We start from the raw sequence: 20,281 nt of genomic DNA, 5'->3' as shown, positions 1-20,281 counted from the left end.
CGGTCTCAGTCTCTGGAAAGCCCTTCCCTTCCCTTGATCTCCTTTGGGAGATTCTTCCTGTTGAAGGAATAAAACCTCCTTGCTTTCAATATGACACCATCCCTAGACAAACAATCTTCTTTCGAACTGCATTCCACTTGTCAAGATATTTTTCAACAGGGCCTTCAGCTCATGGGGCTTCTCTTTCCACTCTGGTAAAAGAGGCCAAGCAACTCATGGGTCTCTCTCAGCATCCTTGCATCCTTCACATTCCCCACCTCATGACCCCAGGGAAAGATCCAAGAGAATCAGAGAGAAATCGGGGACTGAGAAAAGCTGCACCTCTAGGTCTGTGCAAGCAGGATGCAGCCTGCTGTGAGTCCGACAAAGCTCCAGGCCCGGCAGCCCCAGGAGAGAGTCCTCAGACCAGCGGAGCTGACTTCCCATCTCCCAGGGGCATCTGGCCGTTCTGTGCCGTCTCACACCACAGGGAGCCTCCGGATGGATACGGCAGCATCAGTGAGACAAGGTCTCTCGCTCCCTTCTTCACAGGTGACACACGTTCTCAGTCCCCCGCTTCCTAGAGAAGGTTCAGTTTGGCAGAAACCCATGTGCCCCAGACAAGTTGCCCCCCACATACCTCCTCCGTTCTCGGCAGTTTCCTGGGACTCTTCATTTTCCAGACGTTTCCTCTTTTGTCGCTGTTCCATCGTCCCAACTAGAAGTCTCCCTTAGAAGATGCCTCAAGAGATGTCCAACTCCTCCTCTTCCCTACAGGTTGGCCCTTGTTGGCTCTTGGGCAATCCGTTGAAATGATTCAATACAAATAAAAATAGTCAAGTCTCCTAAATGGCTGAAAAACTTGTACCACTTAGTGAACCAGCAGTGCTGCCTAGTGCTCACCAGGGCTGTTAAGTTTGCAAGGTTGCCAGGCGCACAGCAGGATTCTGTGACCTCAATGATGACATCAGAGCATTCTGTGGACCTAGGTTCAGCACAGTCTCTGCAATAGCACAGGCCCCGTTTTCAAGAACAATTCCTGTTTCCCAGCCGAACCTTTCCCATGAAAGGGAAAGGTTCATACCATATCTATTATAAATTGTATCATACCATATCTATTATAAAATGAACATTTTTTTAATTTATTTTTTATTTTTTTATTTTTTTTTTGCTTTATAACAAATTTAATTAGTTATACATATACATATGTTCCCATATCCCCTCCCTTTTGCGTCTCCCTCCCACCCTCCCTATCCCACCCCTCCAGGCGGTCACAAAGCACCGAGCTGATCTCCCTGTGCTATGCGGCTGCTACCCACTAGCTATCTACCTTACGTTTGGTAGTGTATATATGTCCATGCCGCTCTTTCACTTTGTCACAGCTTACCCTTCCCCCTCCCCATATCCTCAAGTCCATTCTCTAGTAGGTCTGTGTCTTTATTCCTGTCTTACCCCTATGTTCTTCATGACATTTTTTTTTCTTAAATTCCATATATATGTGTCAGCATACAGTATTTGTCTTTCTCTTTCTGACTTACTTCACTCTGTATGACAGACTCTAGGTCCATCCACCTCATTACAAATAGCTCAATTTCATTTCTTTTTATGGCTGAGTAATATTCCATTGTATATATGTGCCACATCTTCTTTACCCATTCATCCGATGATGGACACTTAGGTTGTTTCCATCTCTGGGCTATTGTAAATAGGGCTGCTATGAACATTTTGGTACATGTCTCTTTTTGAATTATGGTTTTCTCAGGGTATATGCCCAGCAGTGGGATTGCTGGGTCATATGGTAGTTCTATTTGTAGTTTCTTAAGGAACCTCCATACCGTTCTCCATAGTGGCTGTACCAATTCACATTCCCACCAGCAGTGCAAGAGTGTTCCCTTTTTTCCACACCCTCTCCAGCATTTATTGTTTCTAGATTTTTTGATGATGGCCATTCTGACTGGTGTGAGATGATATCTCATTGTAGTTTTGATTTGCATTTCTCTAATGAGTAAAGATGTTGAGCATCCTTTCATGTGTTTGTTGGCAGTCTGTATATCTTCTGTGGAGAAATGTCTATTTAGGTCTTCTGCCCATTTTTGGATTGGGCTGTTTGTCTTTTTGTTATTGAGCTGCATGAGCTGCTTATAAATTTTGGAGATTAATCCTTTGTCAGTTGCTTCATTTGCAAATATTTTCTCCCATTCTGAGGGTTGTCTTTTGGTCTTGTTTATGGTTTACTTTGCTGTGCAAAAGCTTTTAAGTTTCATTAGGTCCCATGTGTTTATTTTTGTCTTTATTTCCATTTCTCTAGGAGGTGGGTCCAAAAGGATCTTGCTGTGATTTATGTCATAGAGTGTTCTACCTATGTTTTCCTCTAAGAGTTTGATAGTGTCTGGCCTTACATTTAGGTCTTTAATCCATTTTGAGCTTATTTTTGTGTATGGTGTTAGGGAGTGATCTAATCTCATACTTTTACATGTCCCTATCCAGTTTTCCCAGCACCACTGTCCTTTCTCCACTGTACATTCCTGCCTCCTTTATCAAAGATAAGGTGACCATATGTCCGTGGGTTTATCTCTGGGCTTTCTATCCTGTTCCATGGATCTATCTTTCTGTTTTTGTGCCAGTACCATACTGTCTTGATTACTGTAGCTTTGTAGTATAGTCTGAAGTCAGGGAGCCTGATTCCTCCAGCTCCATTTTTCGTTCTCAAGATTGCTTTGGCTATTCGGGGTCTTTTGTGTTTCCATACAAATTGTGAAATTTTTTGCTCTAGTTCTGTGAAAAATGCCAGTGGTAGTTTGATAGGGATTGCATTGAATCTGTAGACTGCTTTGGGTAGTAGAGTCATTTTCACAATGTTGATTCTTCCAATCCAAGAACATGGTATATCTCTCCATCTATTTGTATCATCTTTAATTTCTTTCATCAGTGTCTTATAATTTTCTGCATACAGGTCTTTTGTCTCCTTAGGTAGGTTTATTCCTAGATATAAAATGAACACTTTGATTGGAGATCTTTTAATGTCTTTTATATAGAGATTTAATATTAATATTTTAAATGGTCTCCAGTTTCCCTGTGGATTATTGACATTTTAAACTCTGCGCTTCCATTTTCCCTCAATACCTGTAATTTTGTCACGGCTATTTCTGTACTTAAAGATGAGGAACTATATAATTGATTTCTTCATTTTTTTCCCATCTCTTTCCAAGGTACTGAATTTGATTGTGTCTTACGAATTAGTGAAAAATGCTAGTCCTTGAGTCAGGACATTGGGCCCTTTACCAAGTCACTCAACCTGTCTGGGCTTCAGCTTCTGTCTGTGCTATCGAGAGGCTTGGCCAAGCTGACTTTTCAAATGCTGTGTTTCTTTGATTCACTCTCACTTACTGATCTGCTACTTAAGAAGAGGGCCTGTTCTCATAAAGTAAGAACAGTCGTTTTCTAATCCTTGGGTTGGGCGGAGTTTAAGTGGTCGTACTCAGTTTGTTAGTTATATTTACTTTTACGTATGCTTAGCTCTAAATAATTTATATGGCTCTTGTGACTATTTTTAGATCTTCTTTTTTTCTTATTTTCTTTTACAGTTTCTAATTTGTTATCGCCAGTGTAGAGGAGCCTGATTGATTTTTAAAATTTATTGATCTTGTATCTGTCTGCCTTGTTGAACCGTCTTATTAGTTCCTGCTAGTTTATCTGTGGGTTCTTTTGGGTTTCCTAGATAAATGAACATATTAAATGTAAATAATGTGTTCTTTGGATAAAGTTTACTTTCTTGCATCTCTATATATAGAAGCAATATGTTGAATTGGTTTAAATATTTAAATACTTACATACCTGTTATCATACTCTAAGATTCTTTATCTTATTTTCTTTCAATCAATATTATCTTTTCAAGATTTATCCACATCAGTCCATATAGATCTAGGTCTTTTATTTTTGACTGTTTGATATTATTTCATCACATGCGTATAGCATCATTTATTTTCCATTCAAGCATTATTGGACAATTGGATTGTTTCCCTCCCTTCTCTAGAACAAACAACGTTTCCTAGAATATCCCTGAAGATGTCTGACAGTCGAGAAGGGCCAGGCTCCCCGAAGATTCCTACTTGCTTTTAGCCACCTTCCAACAGGCCATCTCCAGCCAGCAATTTGAAGCACAGATGAAATGAAAACTCCCCCAAGTGTGGAGATCTTCGGAGCTTCCTAGAAGGTGGGAGGTTAATGATAGGCATCCTGCTGGGATCCCAGGGGAGTCTGAGCTGGCCTGAAGCTCATCTTCCTCCCCCACCTCTCAAGACAAATGTGGAGGAAAGAAGACTTCAAAAACTGTGAGTAAGCAGAGGGAGAGAGATTGGGGGTCGAAGCTGCAACTGAGGTTTTGGAGTGGGCTGTGAGGACGCAGAGCCTCTAGAGAGCCAGGCTCTGCCTTCTGAGCACTTCTCCCCTAAGGCTGCTCATCATTCAGGTGATAGCAGGCATATACAGCCGACTCGGCCCACACTGTCACAGAAAGCCTTATCAGAATCTCTTCTTCTTCATACACTCTTGTGTCTGTTACTTGGTTATTGCCTTTGGTACTCCACTGATGTGAACCACAGTCGCTAGGGGATGGAGCACACTAGTGACCCATCTTGCTCTGTGGCCTCAGTCCACAGCTTGAGGGTAAGGGAAGAGGCCAAATGAAGGTCAAGAAGGAAAGATGGAGTTTGAAGAGAAGACCTGAGTTAAGGGTGTCTTCTCAAGTCTTGATGAATGAAATGTAGCTCCAGTACCTGAAGTCCTGCTTGTTCTCAAGGCTGACCACGGGGCTGGGTGTACTCAGTGAAGGAACCGTATACACTTAGTATTTCCTTGCTTGCTCACACTTGCCCTCCTCTGATACACACTCTGCAAGACTGATGTTCCCCTGAAACAACTTTCCACCTGCCACTGTCATCCCATGAACATTTGCTTCCCCTTCCTAGTGTCCCCCTAGAATGCTATTGCAGCCAATTCATAATTTGATAATCATGCTTCTTACTGTAGTCTCAGCAACTTCTGATAAATTTTAGTCACTTCATTCCATAGTCTTCACACGTCAATAATCTTCCTTAACTTCCTAGCTGCAGGTTAACCCATTCGGAATCATTTCTTTTTCTTTCTCTTCTTTGGCAAATCCTTTCTATCTTTTAAGGTCCTTTTCTTGTCTCTCTACCATCCTGCCTTCCTGAACTTTTTTTTTTTCCATTTAAGTAACCTTTCAATCTCCTTCCCCAATTTCCTCATAAACATTTAGAGTTTACTCCTCACAAGTTAGACAGAGGTTTATGAGTGGCCAGGCATAATGGACTCAGAATGAGTTGGCACCCCCGAGGTACCTGTTTTGCTGGGGAGCCACAGGTGAAGGGCTGGCTGCTGGACACATGTTTGCATGGAGTCAGGCTGAGTGGCCTCAGGGTGTTTGCTCTGCACTTGTGTGTGTTTCTCCCTAGTTGGTTTCCTTGTCCAGCCACCTCTGACCTCCCTCCATCCAGCCCAGGGCATCCTTCTCATCACAGGGGTAGGATGTTTGTCTCGTTTTCCATCACATCCTTTCCCCAAAGTTTGGTTGTGAGTTGTTCCCATTCCAAAGACCTTTCCTCTTTGAAGAGAAAAGAGAAAATCTTTTCTCTCCTTTTCTCTCACTTCACTTCTGCTCTATTATCTCCTCCGTCCAGAATGGCCCACTGACTCAAATGGGTGTAGATCCGAAGATGGCAAGAAATGCCAGCAATTCTGAAATAATAATACGGATGTATCAGGAAAACTTGAAAACCTTTATCCCGCCACATTAAAAAAAATTGCACTTCCAGTGTATTCAAAGTCTCAGTGTAGAAACACAAATGATGTAGAAATTGAATGACACTCAAGTTTTTCTTTCCTCCTTTCCTGATTTATTCTAATCCTCAAAGTTAACATGATTAACTATCTGTTATGTAAACTTTCAGACATTTTCTACGCATGCACACTTTTCTTTTTTTCACATAAGAGTGTGAACTAGGTCACTTTCAACATGCTGTGATTCTGTGATTCACTGTCTCCCACCGAGTCATCCACTGATAAAGTAATCTGTTTCATGGAGAAATATTTCCAATAGCTAATAGCCAATGTCTGTGGAGTGCTTACTCTGTGTCGGTTTCTTCTAACTACTTTACAGATAATTTGTACAACATACCCATGGACTAGGTACAATTATAACCCCCAAGGGACAGAAAAGTGCAGATAAGTACCAATAAATACAGAGGCCAAGTGACTTGCCCAAGACACTGGAGCAAATCAAAATCCCTGCCTCTGTAATGATTTTGCTCTATTGCCTCTGTCTGGGAGGCTTGATGATTTTGCAACTAAAACCTTAAATACCATGTTCCATTTTTATATCTCTGACAAAAGCGTGGGGCTGTGATACGGGGTAACTAACCTGACGACTTTTGAAAACCCTTATGCACCTGGATGAAAGTAAGCCAGGGACTGTAAGCTATAGATTTAAGATTTCCTACCAACTTTTAAAAATAGCTTCTGAATGCAATTTATGTAATGTCAAGGCTAGGATGTAGTCCAAATAGTAACAGAAAAATGGAGATCTGTAGAAAAATACTTAAAGTTGACAAGTATTGGGAGTGTAGTATTTTTGGGGCCAGCGTGTAGACCACAGGAAAACTTGCTGTTTCCATCCCAAAGGGAAGAGCTCTGTATTGCAACTGCCAAGGTCCCTGGGGCAGCAAGTGTGCTCACTGCTTAGTAAAGAAGCATCCTCAGTTTGATAGAATCATATGGGAGCCTTACATTTGGTTAGCAGTTCTACATTCTTGATGTAATAATATTTTCAGGGTGTGGGAGGGTATCAAGCTCTGAAAATACCCTTGGAGAGATTTGCTTATTAAGTTTGGCTTTTTCAATCTCCCTACTACTTCTTTACTAAACACCAGGCGGTTTCCTTCACTTTTCAGAACCATGTGGTTTTTCCCTTGTCTAATGAACTTTGAAATACTTTTGGATGAGCTATTAAGTTTGGGAAAAAATAAACATCTCTTTAAAACAAGGAAGATAATAACAGTGACAAGTAGAAAAAGCTCTAAAACAGAGAATATCCTCTATTATGGCCAATGACTGGGGGTGGAAGGTTCGTGCTCGCTGTCCAGGACGTAGAAATAAAAGCTGACGAGGCGCTGAGGCATCTCCTGGATCTCTATAAGCCTCCATCATTTCTGCTGAGTAGGGTTGACAGATAAAATATAGGCTGTTGAGTTAAATATGAATGTCAGAAAAACAACGAGTACATTTTGAAGATAAGTATGCCCCAAATAGTACATAGGATCTACTTATACTAAAAATAATGACTTATTATTCATGTGAAGTTCAAGCTTAACTGGGTATCCTGTATTTTTATTTAGTAAATCTGACAGCCCTACTGATGATCCACAATGGAGGCAGTTGAGGAGCGGTACATGCTGGCTCTCGGACAGTCAGGAATTGCTTCAGCAGATCCAGGTACAGTATGAAATTCTTTTTGGATGTAGCTCAGAAGCCATGGGCAGCCCTTGACTGCAAGTACTGCCTCGGGTTTCCCTGAGGTGGGGTAAACCTTCCTCTTAATGGCCTTTTGGTAAGTCTGGAAGACCATATCCAAGGGGAGCCCCAAAGTCAGCTTCATCCTCACAACCATGTTTCCAATTCCTGGAATTGGCTGCATGTGACTCACAAGAGATGAGGAGGTTTGTGAAAATTGGGGGTGTCATAGCTTGAACCCTTTGTAGGTAACGTTTCCTGTTCTGAGAGTTTTAACAGGAGCAATGTGAAAGACTCCAGGTCCCCAGGTAGATAGAAATAATCCTGTTCTACTTCTGTGTATGTGACAAGTCTCTAATAGTTCAGAGAGCAAGTATCTGGTCTTAGAAAGAGTGATCCAAGCTTGGATGTTTCTGGTGACAAGGCAAGGTCGTGAGTTTGAAGTTCACCTTTTATGGTTGAGGAGACAATAAGGTTGTCAGAAGGGCAATCATGGAGGAGACCTTGGCTTCATCCATTGGGCAGGCTTGTATATGTGGTTCTATGTAGATTGTGTTTCAAAGGTGGAGCTTGTTTACAACTATGAACATTCTCCGATGTGCTTTTTGGACCTTCATTCCCAGAGCGAGAGCAGTGCCTAGGCTCTAGACATGCCATGGATATTCTGAGCTGTCAGTGGCATTTCCCAGGTACTGTTGCCTTGGTGCCGCTCCTTGAAATGTCCAAAGGGATTATCATCTGTCTTGTGGCGGGTCCTAGCATTGTGAAAGGAAGCTGCTGCACCTGGCTCAGAGGATTTGGGCTGTGGTGGGAGTAGTAGTAGTACTACGACTATAAATTGTATCACAGCATATCTATTCCAGCTTGAGAGTGTGGTTGGGGGGGTAATGAAGGGGGGCTTTTATTGTACTTTTATACATTGTACCCTTGAAACTAATTCAATTTTTTAAAATTAATTAATTTATTTTGGGCTGCATTGGGTCTTTGTTGCTGCTAGCGGGCGTTCTCTAGTTGCAGTGAGCGGGGGCTACTCTTGGCTGTGGTGCACGGGCTCCTCATTGCAGTGGCTTCTCTTGTTGCAGAGCATGGGCTCTAGGCACGCAGGCTTCCGTAGCTGTGGCACGTGGGCTCGGTAGATGTGGCACACGGGCTCTAGAGCGCAGGCTCAGTAGTTGTGGCACGCGGCCTTAGTTACTCCGTGGCACGTGGGATCTTCCCAGACCAGGGCTCGAACCCATGTCCCCTGCATTCGCAGGCATATTCTTAACCACTGCTCCACCAGGGAAGCCCAATAATTCAGTTTTTTATAAAGAGAATATTCCTAATATTATTCCAAAATTTAAAAAATATATAGTTGGATAACACTAAGAAAAATTAACTGTTATATTCTTTTATTATTTCTCTTTGCTCCCAGATTTTTTTCCCCATCCAGTCAGCTAGGCACTCTGAGTTCACTGCATTAGGAAGGTAAAGACTCAGCAGAAATGAGGGAGAAAAAAAGAAAATTCTCAGCTTTGGAATGTTCAAAACAGAGGCCACTGTAGAACAGGTGAGAATTCTGTGCACAAAAAATAAATGTCGTCTCAAATGTAAAAAAGTATTCTCTGCACTGGGAGGCAGGAGAGGGAGGGAGGGAAGGACTGAAGGAGAGAGATCAGTGTGACCAGGGACATGGAGACTGTGCTTGAGGACGATAGGCCCAGGAAGAGAATCAGAATCTGGAGAAGATTCAGCCTGCACGCGGTCATTGCCTCCAGCCAGCACCCTCATCTCAGACCTCGGGAAATTCAGAGAGAGAGTGGGAGTAAGTCAGGAGGGCCACGCGCATAGTCTGTGTGGCAGGGGTTGTGGCCATTCCCTATTTGTGAGAAGTCCCCAGCAATTTCCAGGCCTCCTTCTGGAAAATGCTGGCGGACGTCTCTAGCGCTTACGTGAAAGCTTGTTCACAAACCTTGAAAGATACAGATGTAGATGACTGATAGATAGATGCATAGATAGAAAAATGTAATTAACTCAAACATCCAGGAAAGGTTTGGAAAATGCCCTTTATTGCATAGGACGTTCCTATTGTCATATGATGTTAGACTGAGTGCTGGTCCCTTCATCCTCCTTCAGACCACGGCATTCTGTCTGCTACTATCCCGAGGGTCCTTTCTTCTCCCTGGAAGGGATAAAACAAATGAGGTAGAACAGGAAGAGACAAGCAGCACTACAAGCTCTGCTGGTCAGGGTTACCCTCCAGCGTTGCCTTAACGCTCAGAGCCACACACACCACAGTGAGCTTGGCTCCAGATCAACGACCACGCAACGAAGGTTCTGGAACATTTCCATATCTCGGGGAACCTCATTTCCACGTGACTCTCTTTCATATTCCCCTTTGTCACAGAAGGCTAGGTACAGTGGTCCGGGTGAGATCTCAGCTCAGGCCGAAGGCTCTCAGACCTCAAAGTTCCGGTCCTGCAAGGGCCCCTGTCCTCTCTTGAGACCACTCCTGGCTCTCTCTGCCGAGAAGGAGCTGCTGGCGGTACGTCCTCTAGGAGTTGAGGTCCATCGTGCAGACCCTGAGAAAACTCCTAGGAAAAGGCTCCACATTCTTGTTGAAGTCAACAGAGCTCAATTCCTTTGGAAGTGCTGGGTGTGTCCCAAGTTGATGCAACTGCAGAGCCATTAGGTCAACCAGCACATGTGTGCGGCCCCTTCCCTTAGACTCCTCTGGGCCCTCGTGACATAGGCTCAGAAGACTGCCAGCCTCAAGCCTTACCTCTTCCAAGGCCACACCGTGTCCAGGATCTTCTGTCCCATGAATCTCAGTTGCTGTGTGGAAATCAAAAGAGAGGAAAGACCCTGCCTGCGGGGTCTCTTCGGGCTGGGGCCTTCTAGCTTCTCTTCCTCGTCCTCCGCGTCCTCCTCGTCCTCCTCGTCCTCAGAGGTGGTCTCGGGTTCCACACTGCCCTCCTCCTCAGGGGTGCTCTCGAATTCCACACTATCCATGCACCTGGCCATGTTGAGATGAAAGACACGGCAGCTGAAGCCCTCCAGGACGCCATTCTTCACGTGCTGCTGGAGGATCTCCAAGGTGGGGAAGACCCGGCAGCAGGCCATGCACCTGAAGCCGGTCTCCATGGTCACCATCCAGTCCGGTGTCTTGGCCCTGGGTCTCTCCTGGACTGCAGGTGACCCTGATGGGCTGCCTGGCTCTGCCCTTTCCTCATACTCTTTCTCCTCCCCAGTGGGCTCACTGTCAGACAGGAGGCTTTCGGTGAACACATCAGAGGGGTAAGTGCCTACTGTGCACGCATTCTCAAGAAGGGTCACTTCTTCTATCGTCAGCTGCTTTTCAGGCAACTCCAAGGGTTTCTTTGTCTTCCAGGAGACAGCTACACCCTTGTTCACTTGTACCTGCATGTAGTATATTTTCATGCCCCTTTCCTCTTTGTCTGGGTGCAGATAGTTCTTACAGGGTGAAGAGGGTGAGGAGGAGACACACTGTGATGGGGGAGCGGTCTCCCCTTTTTCCTGAACCTGGGCTAGTGGTGCTGTAGGGTGGGCAGTGTCTCGATGAAATCTCTGGATTCCTGAAAAAGGAAATTAAAACCATAATAACATGCATGGACCGTGCCGGAAGCTGAGGGAGCAGGTGTGGTAGATGCGAGAGGGACATTTGCATGACGTAGCTATGTCATAAGCTTGGTGTCTGTTGGCCGTAGGACAGAGCGGTGTATCTGGTGTCATCTGTGGGCTTTTCATGTGCGTGGGGGGGATACTGGAGCGGTGTCTGTATACACGGGTGTGGAGTACAGTGGTGAGGGCTGTGGTATGTGAGCGATGCGGATGGATGCGTGTACGACGAGGAGTGTGATTTTGGGAATATCGGTGGTGCATTACTTGTGGAATGGGGCTGTGGTGCTTGGGGTTTATGTGTGCTCTGAGAAGGGCTGTGCCTGGAGGGCAGATGTATGTGTGAGCTGTGTGGACCTGAGCTGGATGGTCCTGCTCTCAGGCTGGAGGTCTATGATGCAGAACTCTGTCCTTCTCTGGAAGCAAAGGCAAAGACAAAGCCTACATTTTCCTCTGAAGATGCTTAATCTGGTCCCTCTTCCCTCCACCTCAAGCCCAGACCTTTCCGGCCCCTGCTCCTTGACTTCCCCACCATGGTAGTACCAGTATTCACACCACCCCCCCAGACTCAGCTGGCATCCACTCCCTCGTAACAGCTCAGCCATCCTGCCCAGGCTCTTCCACAGAGCCCTCATCACCTCTGATGATCCTGGATGTCCTCTCAGCCTCCCTGGGATCTGTGTGCCTCCTGCCTCACAGCCAAGCAACCCCTCACCTGAGGAGCCCCGCGCCCTTACCAGCGTAGATGAGCTTGCGCAGAGTAGAAGCACAGAAGAAGTATGTAGAGGCAGAGGAGACCTCCCCTGCCCCAGGGCTGCAGCCTTTGGCCACCACAGTGGATCCAAGCTGAGGGGGATCCTGTGACTTCGAGATTCCTGAGGGAGGAATGAAAGGCTCAGGGTGGGTTCATCAGTCCTCTGTCCACAAATATTTACCGAGTGTCTGGCACGTGTCAGGTGCAGTGAATACACACAGTTGAGAGTGTGGTTCCCAGTGGATACTCCAGGATTTAATTCCAATCAATACTTATTCTCTCGCTGTCTAGTTGGTAATGTAGGCCTCGGTGGTGACTGTGAGTATGTGGGAAGAGTGAGTGATGTGTATCAGTTAAGTCTGTGGTAAGTGTGGGGTTGGTGTGGGGAGCACAGTGCAGATGTGTCTATCTTTGTCTGTGGCCTTTGTGTGCATGGTTTCTGTTCACAAGTCAGGAATTCTGGGACATGTAACTTTTCCTCATTACATGGTGTGGCTTGTATTTATGGTGTGTGTTCATTCATTGATTCACCAAGATTCAGTAAGCAGCTACTCCTGTGTATCCGGCACTCTTCCATTGTTGTAGTCTCTGGTAAGGCTGCACATTCTAGTAGGGGAAGACACACACTAAACAAAACTACAATAAATATATAATATTTCAGCTGGTGGTAAGTACATAAGGGTTGCCAGACTTAGCGAACAAAAATACAGGGCACCCAGTTAAATTTCAGTTTCAGATAAACCCAGAATAATTTTTTCGTGTAAGTATTCCCATGCAGTATTTGGTCTTACTTATTTTTAGTGTAAGTATGGCCCATACAATATTTGGGACATACTGATACTGAAAAATTACTTGTTGTTTATCTGGAATTCAAATTGAACTGGATAGCCCATATTTTATCTGGCAACCCTGACATGGGTTAGTGAGACTGTGGTTTACTGTGGTTTGTACAAAGTGGGTCTGGCATTACTCAAGAATGTGTTATAAGTGTGGTGTGTATGACACGTGACTGGTTCTTATAGAGGTATTTAGAGATGGCTGAAGTTAGCTGTGTTTGTGTGAGAGTTGAGGAGATACATATATATAGAGTGTGTGTGTGTGTGTGTGTGTGTGTGTGTCATATATATATAGTGTGTGTGTCTATGTACATATCTCATCTCCAGCGTTTGGTGTTGGAGGAGAGGATTGTGATACAGGTGGGTTGTATGAGAACGTAGTACAGGAGGGATGCGTGTATATACCTCCATGTGCTGTGTGTGGTTTAATAAGGAAGTTATATGTGGGGTGTGTGATATTTTTGCTGTATCAGAGTGTACATGGGTGTATGAGTTACTGTCTCATAAAACACCCCTAACAAGAATTCTGTATACACTCTTACGTACACCGAGTGTCAGCCAGGTCCAGGCAGGGTGACAAGAACTGTACCACGCAGACTTTATATCTGGTAAGCACTCTACCCCCATTCATCCTGCTCTTCTCTGCACTACCCCACACACACACACACACACACACACACACACACACACTCACAAACCCACACACACTCAGGAACATAGCGAAAAATATTCTGAATGGTCAGGGGCAGTCATTGCCTTCCCCAGCCTGTCCCAGCCACTGCCTGAAAATCTGCCTGCTGTGTAGACCTCCATTCCCAGGGCCCATGCTACAGTCTCCAGGGCCCTGGGCCTGGTAGGAGCCAGTGGGCTCTAATCTGGGGCAGAGGCCTCTAGCTGTAGCTCTGGGGTGACCACCCTTCTCCCAGGGCAAGCTACTCGCCTACATTTAATGCACGCAGGCACCACGTGGCCCGTGGCTCTCAGAGCTCCCCGCAGGACCCTGAGGACATTTCTCACCCCCGCCCACGCGGTCTCAGTCTCTGGAAAACCCTTCCCTTCCCTTGATCTCCTTTGGGAGATTCTTCCTGTTGAAGGAATAAAACCTCCTTGCTTTCAATATGACACCATCCCTAGACAAACAATCTTCTTTCGAACTGCATTCCACTTGTCAAGATATTTTTCAACAGGGCCTTCAGCTCATGGGGCTTCTCTTTCCACTCTGGTAAAAGAGGCCAAGCAACTCATGGGTCTCTCTCAGCATCCTTGCATCCTTCACATTCCCCACCTCATGACCCCAGGGAAAGATCCAAGAGAATCAGAGAGAAATCGGGGACTGAGAAAAGCTGCACCTCTAGGTCTGTGCAAGCAGGATGCAGCCTGCTGTGAGTCCGACAAAGCTCCAGGCCCGGCTGCCTCAGGAGAGAGTCCTCAGACCAGCGGAGCTGACCTCCCATCTCCCAGGGGCATCTGGCCGTTCTGTGCCGTCTCGCACCACAGGGAGCCTCCGGATGGATACGGCAGCATCAGTGACACAAGGTCTCTCGCTCCCTTCTTCACAGGTGACACACGTTCTCAGTCCCCCGCTTCCTAGAGAAGGTTCAGTTTGGCAGAAACCCATGTGCCCCAGACAAGTTGCCCCCCACATACCTCCTCCGTTCTCGGCAGTTTCCTGGGACTCTTCATTTTCCAGACGTTTCCTCTTTTGTCGCTGTTCCATCGTCCCAACTAGAAGTCTCCCTTAGAAGATGCCTCAAGAGATGTCCAACTCCTCCTCTTCCCTACAGGTTGGCCCTTGTTGGCTCTTGGGAAGTCCGTTGAAATGATTCAATACAAATAAAAATAGTCAAGTCTCCTAAATGGCTGAAAAACTTGTACCACTTAGTGAACCAGCAGTGCTGCCTAGTGCTCACCAGGGCTGTTAAGTTTGCAAGGTTGCCAGGCGCACAGCAGGATTCTGTGACCTCAATGATGACATCAGAGCATTCTGTGGACCTAGGTTCAGCACAGTCTCTGCAATAGCACAGGCCCCGTTTTCAAGAACAATTCCTGTTTCCCAGCCGAACCTTTCCCATGAAAGGGAAAGGTTCATACCATATCTATTATAAATTGTATCATACCATATCTATTATAAAATGAACATTTTTTTAAATTTATTTTTTATTTTTTTATTTTTTTTTTGCTTTATAACAAATTTAATTAGTTATACATATACATATGTTCCCATATCCCCTCCCTTTTGCGTCTCCCTCCCACCCTCCCTATCCCACCCCTCCAGGCGGTCACAAAGCACCGAGCTGATCTCCCTGTGCTATGCGGCTGCTACCCACTAGCTATCTACCTTACGTTTGGTAGTGTATATATGTCCATGCCGCTCTTTCACTTTGTCACAGCTTACCCTTCCCCCTCCCCATATCCTCAAGTCCATTCTCTAGTAGGTCTGTGTCTTTATTCCTGTCTTACCCCTATGTTCTTCATGACATTTTTTTTTTCTTAAATTCCATATATATGTGTCAGCATACAGTATTTGTCTTTCTCTTTCTGACTTACTTCACTCTGTATGACAGACTCTAGGTCCATCCACCTCATTACAAATAGCTCAATTTCATTTCTTTTTATGGCTGAGTAATATTCCATTGTATATATGTGCCACATCTTCTTTACCCATTCATCCGATGATGGACACTTAGGTTGTTTCCATCTCTGGGCTATTGTAAATAGGGCTGCTATGAACATTTTGGTACATGTCTCTTTTTGAATTATGGTTTTCTCAGGGTATATGCCCAGCAGTGGGATTGCTGGGTCATATGGTAGTTCTATTTGTAGTTTCTTAAGGAACCTCCATACCGTTCTCCATAGTGGCTGTACCAATTCACATTCCCACCAGCAGTGCAAGAGTGTTCCCTTTTTTCCACACCCTCTCCAGCATTTATTGTTTCTAGATTTTTTGATGATGGCCATTCTGACTGGTGTGAGATGATATCTCATTGTAGTTTTGATTTGCATTTCTCTAATGAGTAAAGATGTTGAGCATCCTTTCATGTGTTTGTTGGCAGTCTGTATATCTTCTGTGGAGAAATGTCTATTTAGGTCTTCTGCCCATTTTTGGATTGGGCTGTTTGTCTTTTTGTTATTGAGCTGCATGAGCTGCTTATAAATTTTGGAGATTAATCCTTTGTCAGTTGCTTCATTTGCAAATATTTTCTCCCATTCTGAGGGTTGTCTTTTGGTCTTGTTTATGGTTTCCTTTGCTGTGCAAAAGCTTTTAAGTTTCATTAGGTCCCATGTGTTTATTTTTGTCTTTATTTCCATTTCTCTAGGAGGTGGGTCCAAAAGGATCTTGCTGTGATTTATGTCATAGAGTGTTCTACCTATGTTTTCCTCTAAGAGTTTGATAGTGTCTGGCCTTACATTTAGGTCTTTAATCCATTTTGAGCTTATTTTTGTGTATGGTGTTAGGGAGTGATCTAATCTCATACTTTTACATGTCCCTATCCAGTTTTCCCAGCACCACTGTCCTTTCTCCACTGTACATTCCTGCCTCCTTTATCAAAGATAAGGTGACCATATGTCCGTGGGTTTATCTCTGGGCTTTCTATCCTGTTCCATGGATCTATCTTTCTGTTTTTGTGCCAGTACCATACTGTCTTGATTACTGTAGCTTTGTAGTATAGTCTGAAGTCAGGGAGCCTGATTCCTCCAGCTCCATTTTTCGTTCTCAAGATTGCTTTGGCTATTCGGGGTCTTTTGTGTTTCCATACAAATTGTGAAATTTTTTGCTCTAGTTCTGTGAAAAATGCCAGTGGTAGTTTGATAGGGATTGCATTGAATCTGTAGACTGCTTTGGGTAGTAGAGTCATTTTCACAATGTTGATTCTTCCAATCCAAGAACATGGTATATCTCTCCATCTATTTGTATCATCTTTAATTTCTTTCATCAGTGTCTTATAATTTTCTGCATACAGGTCTTTTGTCTCCTTAGGTAGGTTTATTCCTAGATATAAAATGAACACTTTGATTGGAGATCTTTTAATGTCTTTTATATAGAGATTTAATATTAATATTTTAAATGGTCTCCAGTTTCCCTGTGGATTATTGACATTTTAAACTCTGCGCTTCCATTTTCCCTCAATACCTGTAATTTTGTCACGGCTATTTCTGTACTTAAAGATGAGGAACTATATAATTGATTTCTTCATTTTTTTCCCATCTCTTTCCAAGGTACTGAATTTGATTGTGTCTTACGAATTAGTGAAAAATGCTAGTCCTTGAGTCAGGACATTGGGCCCTTTACCAAGTCACTCAACCTGTCTGGGCTTCAGCTTCTGTCTGTGCTATCGAGAGGCTTGGCCAAGCTGACTTTTCAAATGCTGTGTTTCTTTGATTCACTCTCACTTACTGATCTGCTACTTAAGAAGAGGGCCTGTTCTCATAAAGTAAGAACAGTCGTTTTCTAATCCTTGGGTTGGGCGGAGTTTAAGTGGTCGTACTCAGTTTGTTAGTTATATTTACTTTTACGTATGCTTAGCTCTAAATAATTTATATGGCTCTTGTGACTATTTTTAGATCTTCTTTTTTTCTTATTTTCTTTTACAGTTTCTAATTTGTTATCGCCAGTGTAGAGGAGCCTGATTGATTTTTAAAATTTATTGATCTTGTATCTGTCTGCCTTGTTGAACCGTCTTATTAGTTCCTGCTAGTTTATCTGTGGGTTCTTTTGGGTTTCCTACATAAATGAACATATTAAATGTAAATAATGTGTTCTTTGGATAAAGTTTATTTTCTTGCATCTCTATATATAGAAGCAATATGTTGAATTGGTTTAAATATTTAAATACTTACATACCTGTTATCATACTCTAAGATTCTTTATCTTATTTTCTTTCAATCAATATTATCTTTTCAAGATTTATCCACATCAGTCCATATAGATCTAGGTCTTTTATTTTTGACTGTTTGATATTATTTCATCACATGCGTATAGCATCATTTATTTTCCATTCAAGCATTATTGGACAATTGGATTGTTTCCCTCCCTTCTCTAGAACAAACAACGTTTCCTAGAATATCCCTGAAGATGTCTGACAGTCGAGAAGGGCCAGGCTCCCCGAAGATTCCTACTTGCTTTTAGCCACCTTCCAACAGGCCATCTCCAGCCAGCAATTTGAAGCACAGATGAAATGAAAACTCCCCCAAGTGTGGAGATCTTCGGAGCTTCCTAGAAGGTGGGAGGTTAATGATAGGCATCCTGCTGGGATCCCAGGGGAGTCTGAGCTGGCCTGAAGCTCATCTTCCTCCCCCACCTCTCAAGACAAATGTGGAGGAAAGAAGACTTCAAAAACTGTGAGTAAGCAGAGGGAGAGAGATTGGGGGTCGAAGCTGCAACTGAGGTTTTGGAGTGGGCTGTGAGGACGCAGAGCCTCTAGAGAGCCAGGCTCTGCCTTCTGAGCACTTCTCCCCTAAGGCTGCTCATCATTCAGGTGATAGCAGGCATATACAGCCGACTCGGCCCACACTGTCACAGAAAGCCTTATCAGAATCTCTTCTTCTTCATACACTCTTGTGTCTGTTACTTGGTTATTGCCTTTGGTACTCCACTGATGTGAACCACAGTCGCTAGGGGATGGAGGACACTAGTGACCCATCTTGCTCTGTGGCCTCAGTCCACAGCTTGAGGGTAAGGGAAGAGGCCAAATGAAGGTCAAGAAGGAAAGATGGAGTTTGAAGAGAAGACCTGAGTTAAGGGTGTCTTCTCAAGTCTTGATGAATGAAATGTAGCTCCAGTACCTGAAGTCCTGCTTGTTCTCAAGGCTGACCACGGGGCTGGGTGTACTCAGTGAAGGAACCGTATACACTTAGTATTTCCTTGCTTGCTCACACTTGCCCTCCTCTGATACACACTCTGCAAGACTGATGTTCCCCTGAAACAACTTTCCACCTGCCACTGTCATCCCATGAACATTTGCTTCCCCTTCCTAGTGTCCCCCTAGAATGCTATTGCAGCCAATTCATAATTTGATAATCATGCTTCTTACTGTAGTCTCAGCAACTTCTGATAAATTTTAGTCACTTCATTCCATAGTCTTCACACGTCAATAATCTTCCTTAACTTCCCAGCTGCAGGTTAACCCATTCGGAATCATTTCTTTTTCTTTCTCTTCTTTGGCAAATCCTTTCTATCTTTTAAGGTCCTTTTCTTGTCTCTCTACCATCCTGCCTTCCTGAACTTTTTTTTTTTCCATTTAAGTAACCTTTCAATCTCCTTCCCCAATTTCCTCATAAACATTTAGAGTTTACTCCTCACAAGTTAGACAGAGGTTTATGAGTGGCCAGGCATAATGGACTCAGAATGAGTTGGCACCCCCGAGGTACCTGTTTAGCTGGGGAGCCACAGGTGAAGGGCTTGCTGCTGGACACATGTTTGCATGGAGTCAGGCTGAGTGGCCTCAGGGTGTTTGCTCTGCACTTGTGTGTGTTTCTCCCTAGTTGGTTTCCTTGTCCAGCCACCTCTGACCTCCCTCCATCCAGCCCAGGGCATCCTTCTCATCACAGGGGTAGGATGTTTGTCTCGTTTTCCATCACATCCTTTCCCCAAAGTTTGGTTGTGAGTTGTTCCCATTCCAAAGACCTTTCCTCTTTGAAGAGAAAAGAGAAAATCTTTTCTCTCCTTTTCTCTCACTTCACTTCTGCTCTATTATCTCCTCCGTCCAGAATGGCCCACTGACTCAAATGGGTGTAGATCCGAAGATGGCAAGAAATGCCAGCAATTCTGAAATAATAATACGGATGTATCAGGAAAACTTGAAAACCTTTATCCCGCCACATTAAAAAAAATTGCACTTCCAGTGTATTCAAAGTCTCAGTGTAGAAACACAAATGATGTAGAAATTGAATGACACTCAAGTTTTTCTTTCCTCCTTTCCTGATTTATTCTAATCCTCAAAGTTAACATGATTAACTATCTGTTATGTAAACTTTCAGACATTTTCTACGCATGCACACTTTTCTTTTTTTCACATAAGAGTGTGAACTAGGTCACTTTCAACATGCTGTGATTCTGTGATTCACTGTCTCCCACCGAGTCATCCACTGATAAAGTAATCTGTTTCATGGAGAAATATTTCCAATAGCTAATAGCCAATGTCTGTGGAGTGCTTACTCTGTGTCGGTTTCTTCTAACTACTTTACAGATAATTTGTACAACATACCCATGGACTAGGTACAATTATAACCCCCAAGGGACAGAAAAGTGCAGATAAGTACCAATAAATACAGAGGCCAAGTGACTTGCCCAAGACACTGGAGCAAATCAAAATCCCTGCCTCTGTAATGATTTTGCTCTATTGCCTCTGTCTGGGAGGCTTGATGATTTTGCAACTAAAACCTTAAATACCATGTTCCATTTTTATATCTCTGACAAAAGCGTGGGGCTGTGATACGGGGTAACTAACCTGACGAGTTTTGAAAACCCTTATGCACCTGGATGAAAGTAAGCCAGGGACTGTAAGCTATAGATTTAAGATTTCCTACCAACTTTTAAAAATAGCTTCTGAATGCAATTTATGTAATG

The sequence above is a fragment of the Hyperoodon ampullatus genome (genome assembly GCF_949752795.1).
Source record: "Hyperoodon ampullatus genome assembly, chromosome: 4".
Classification (NCBI taxonomy): Eukaryota; Metazoa; Chordata; class Mammalia; order Artiodactyla; family Ziphiidae; genus Hyperoodon; species Hyperoodon ampullatus.
This window is presented reverse-complemented; position numbering follows the sequence as displayed.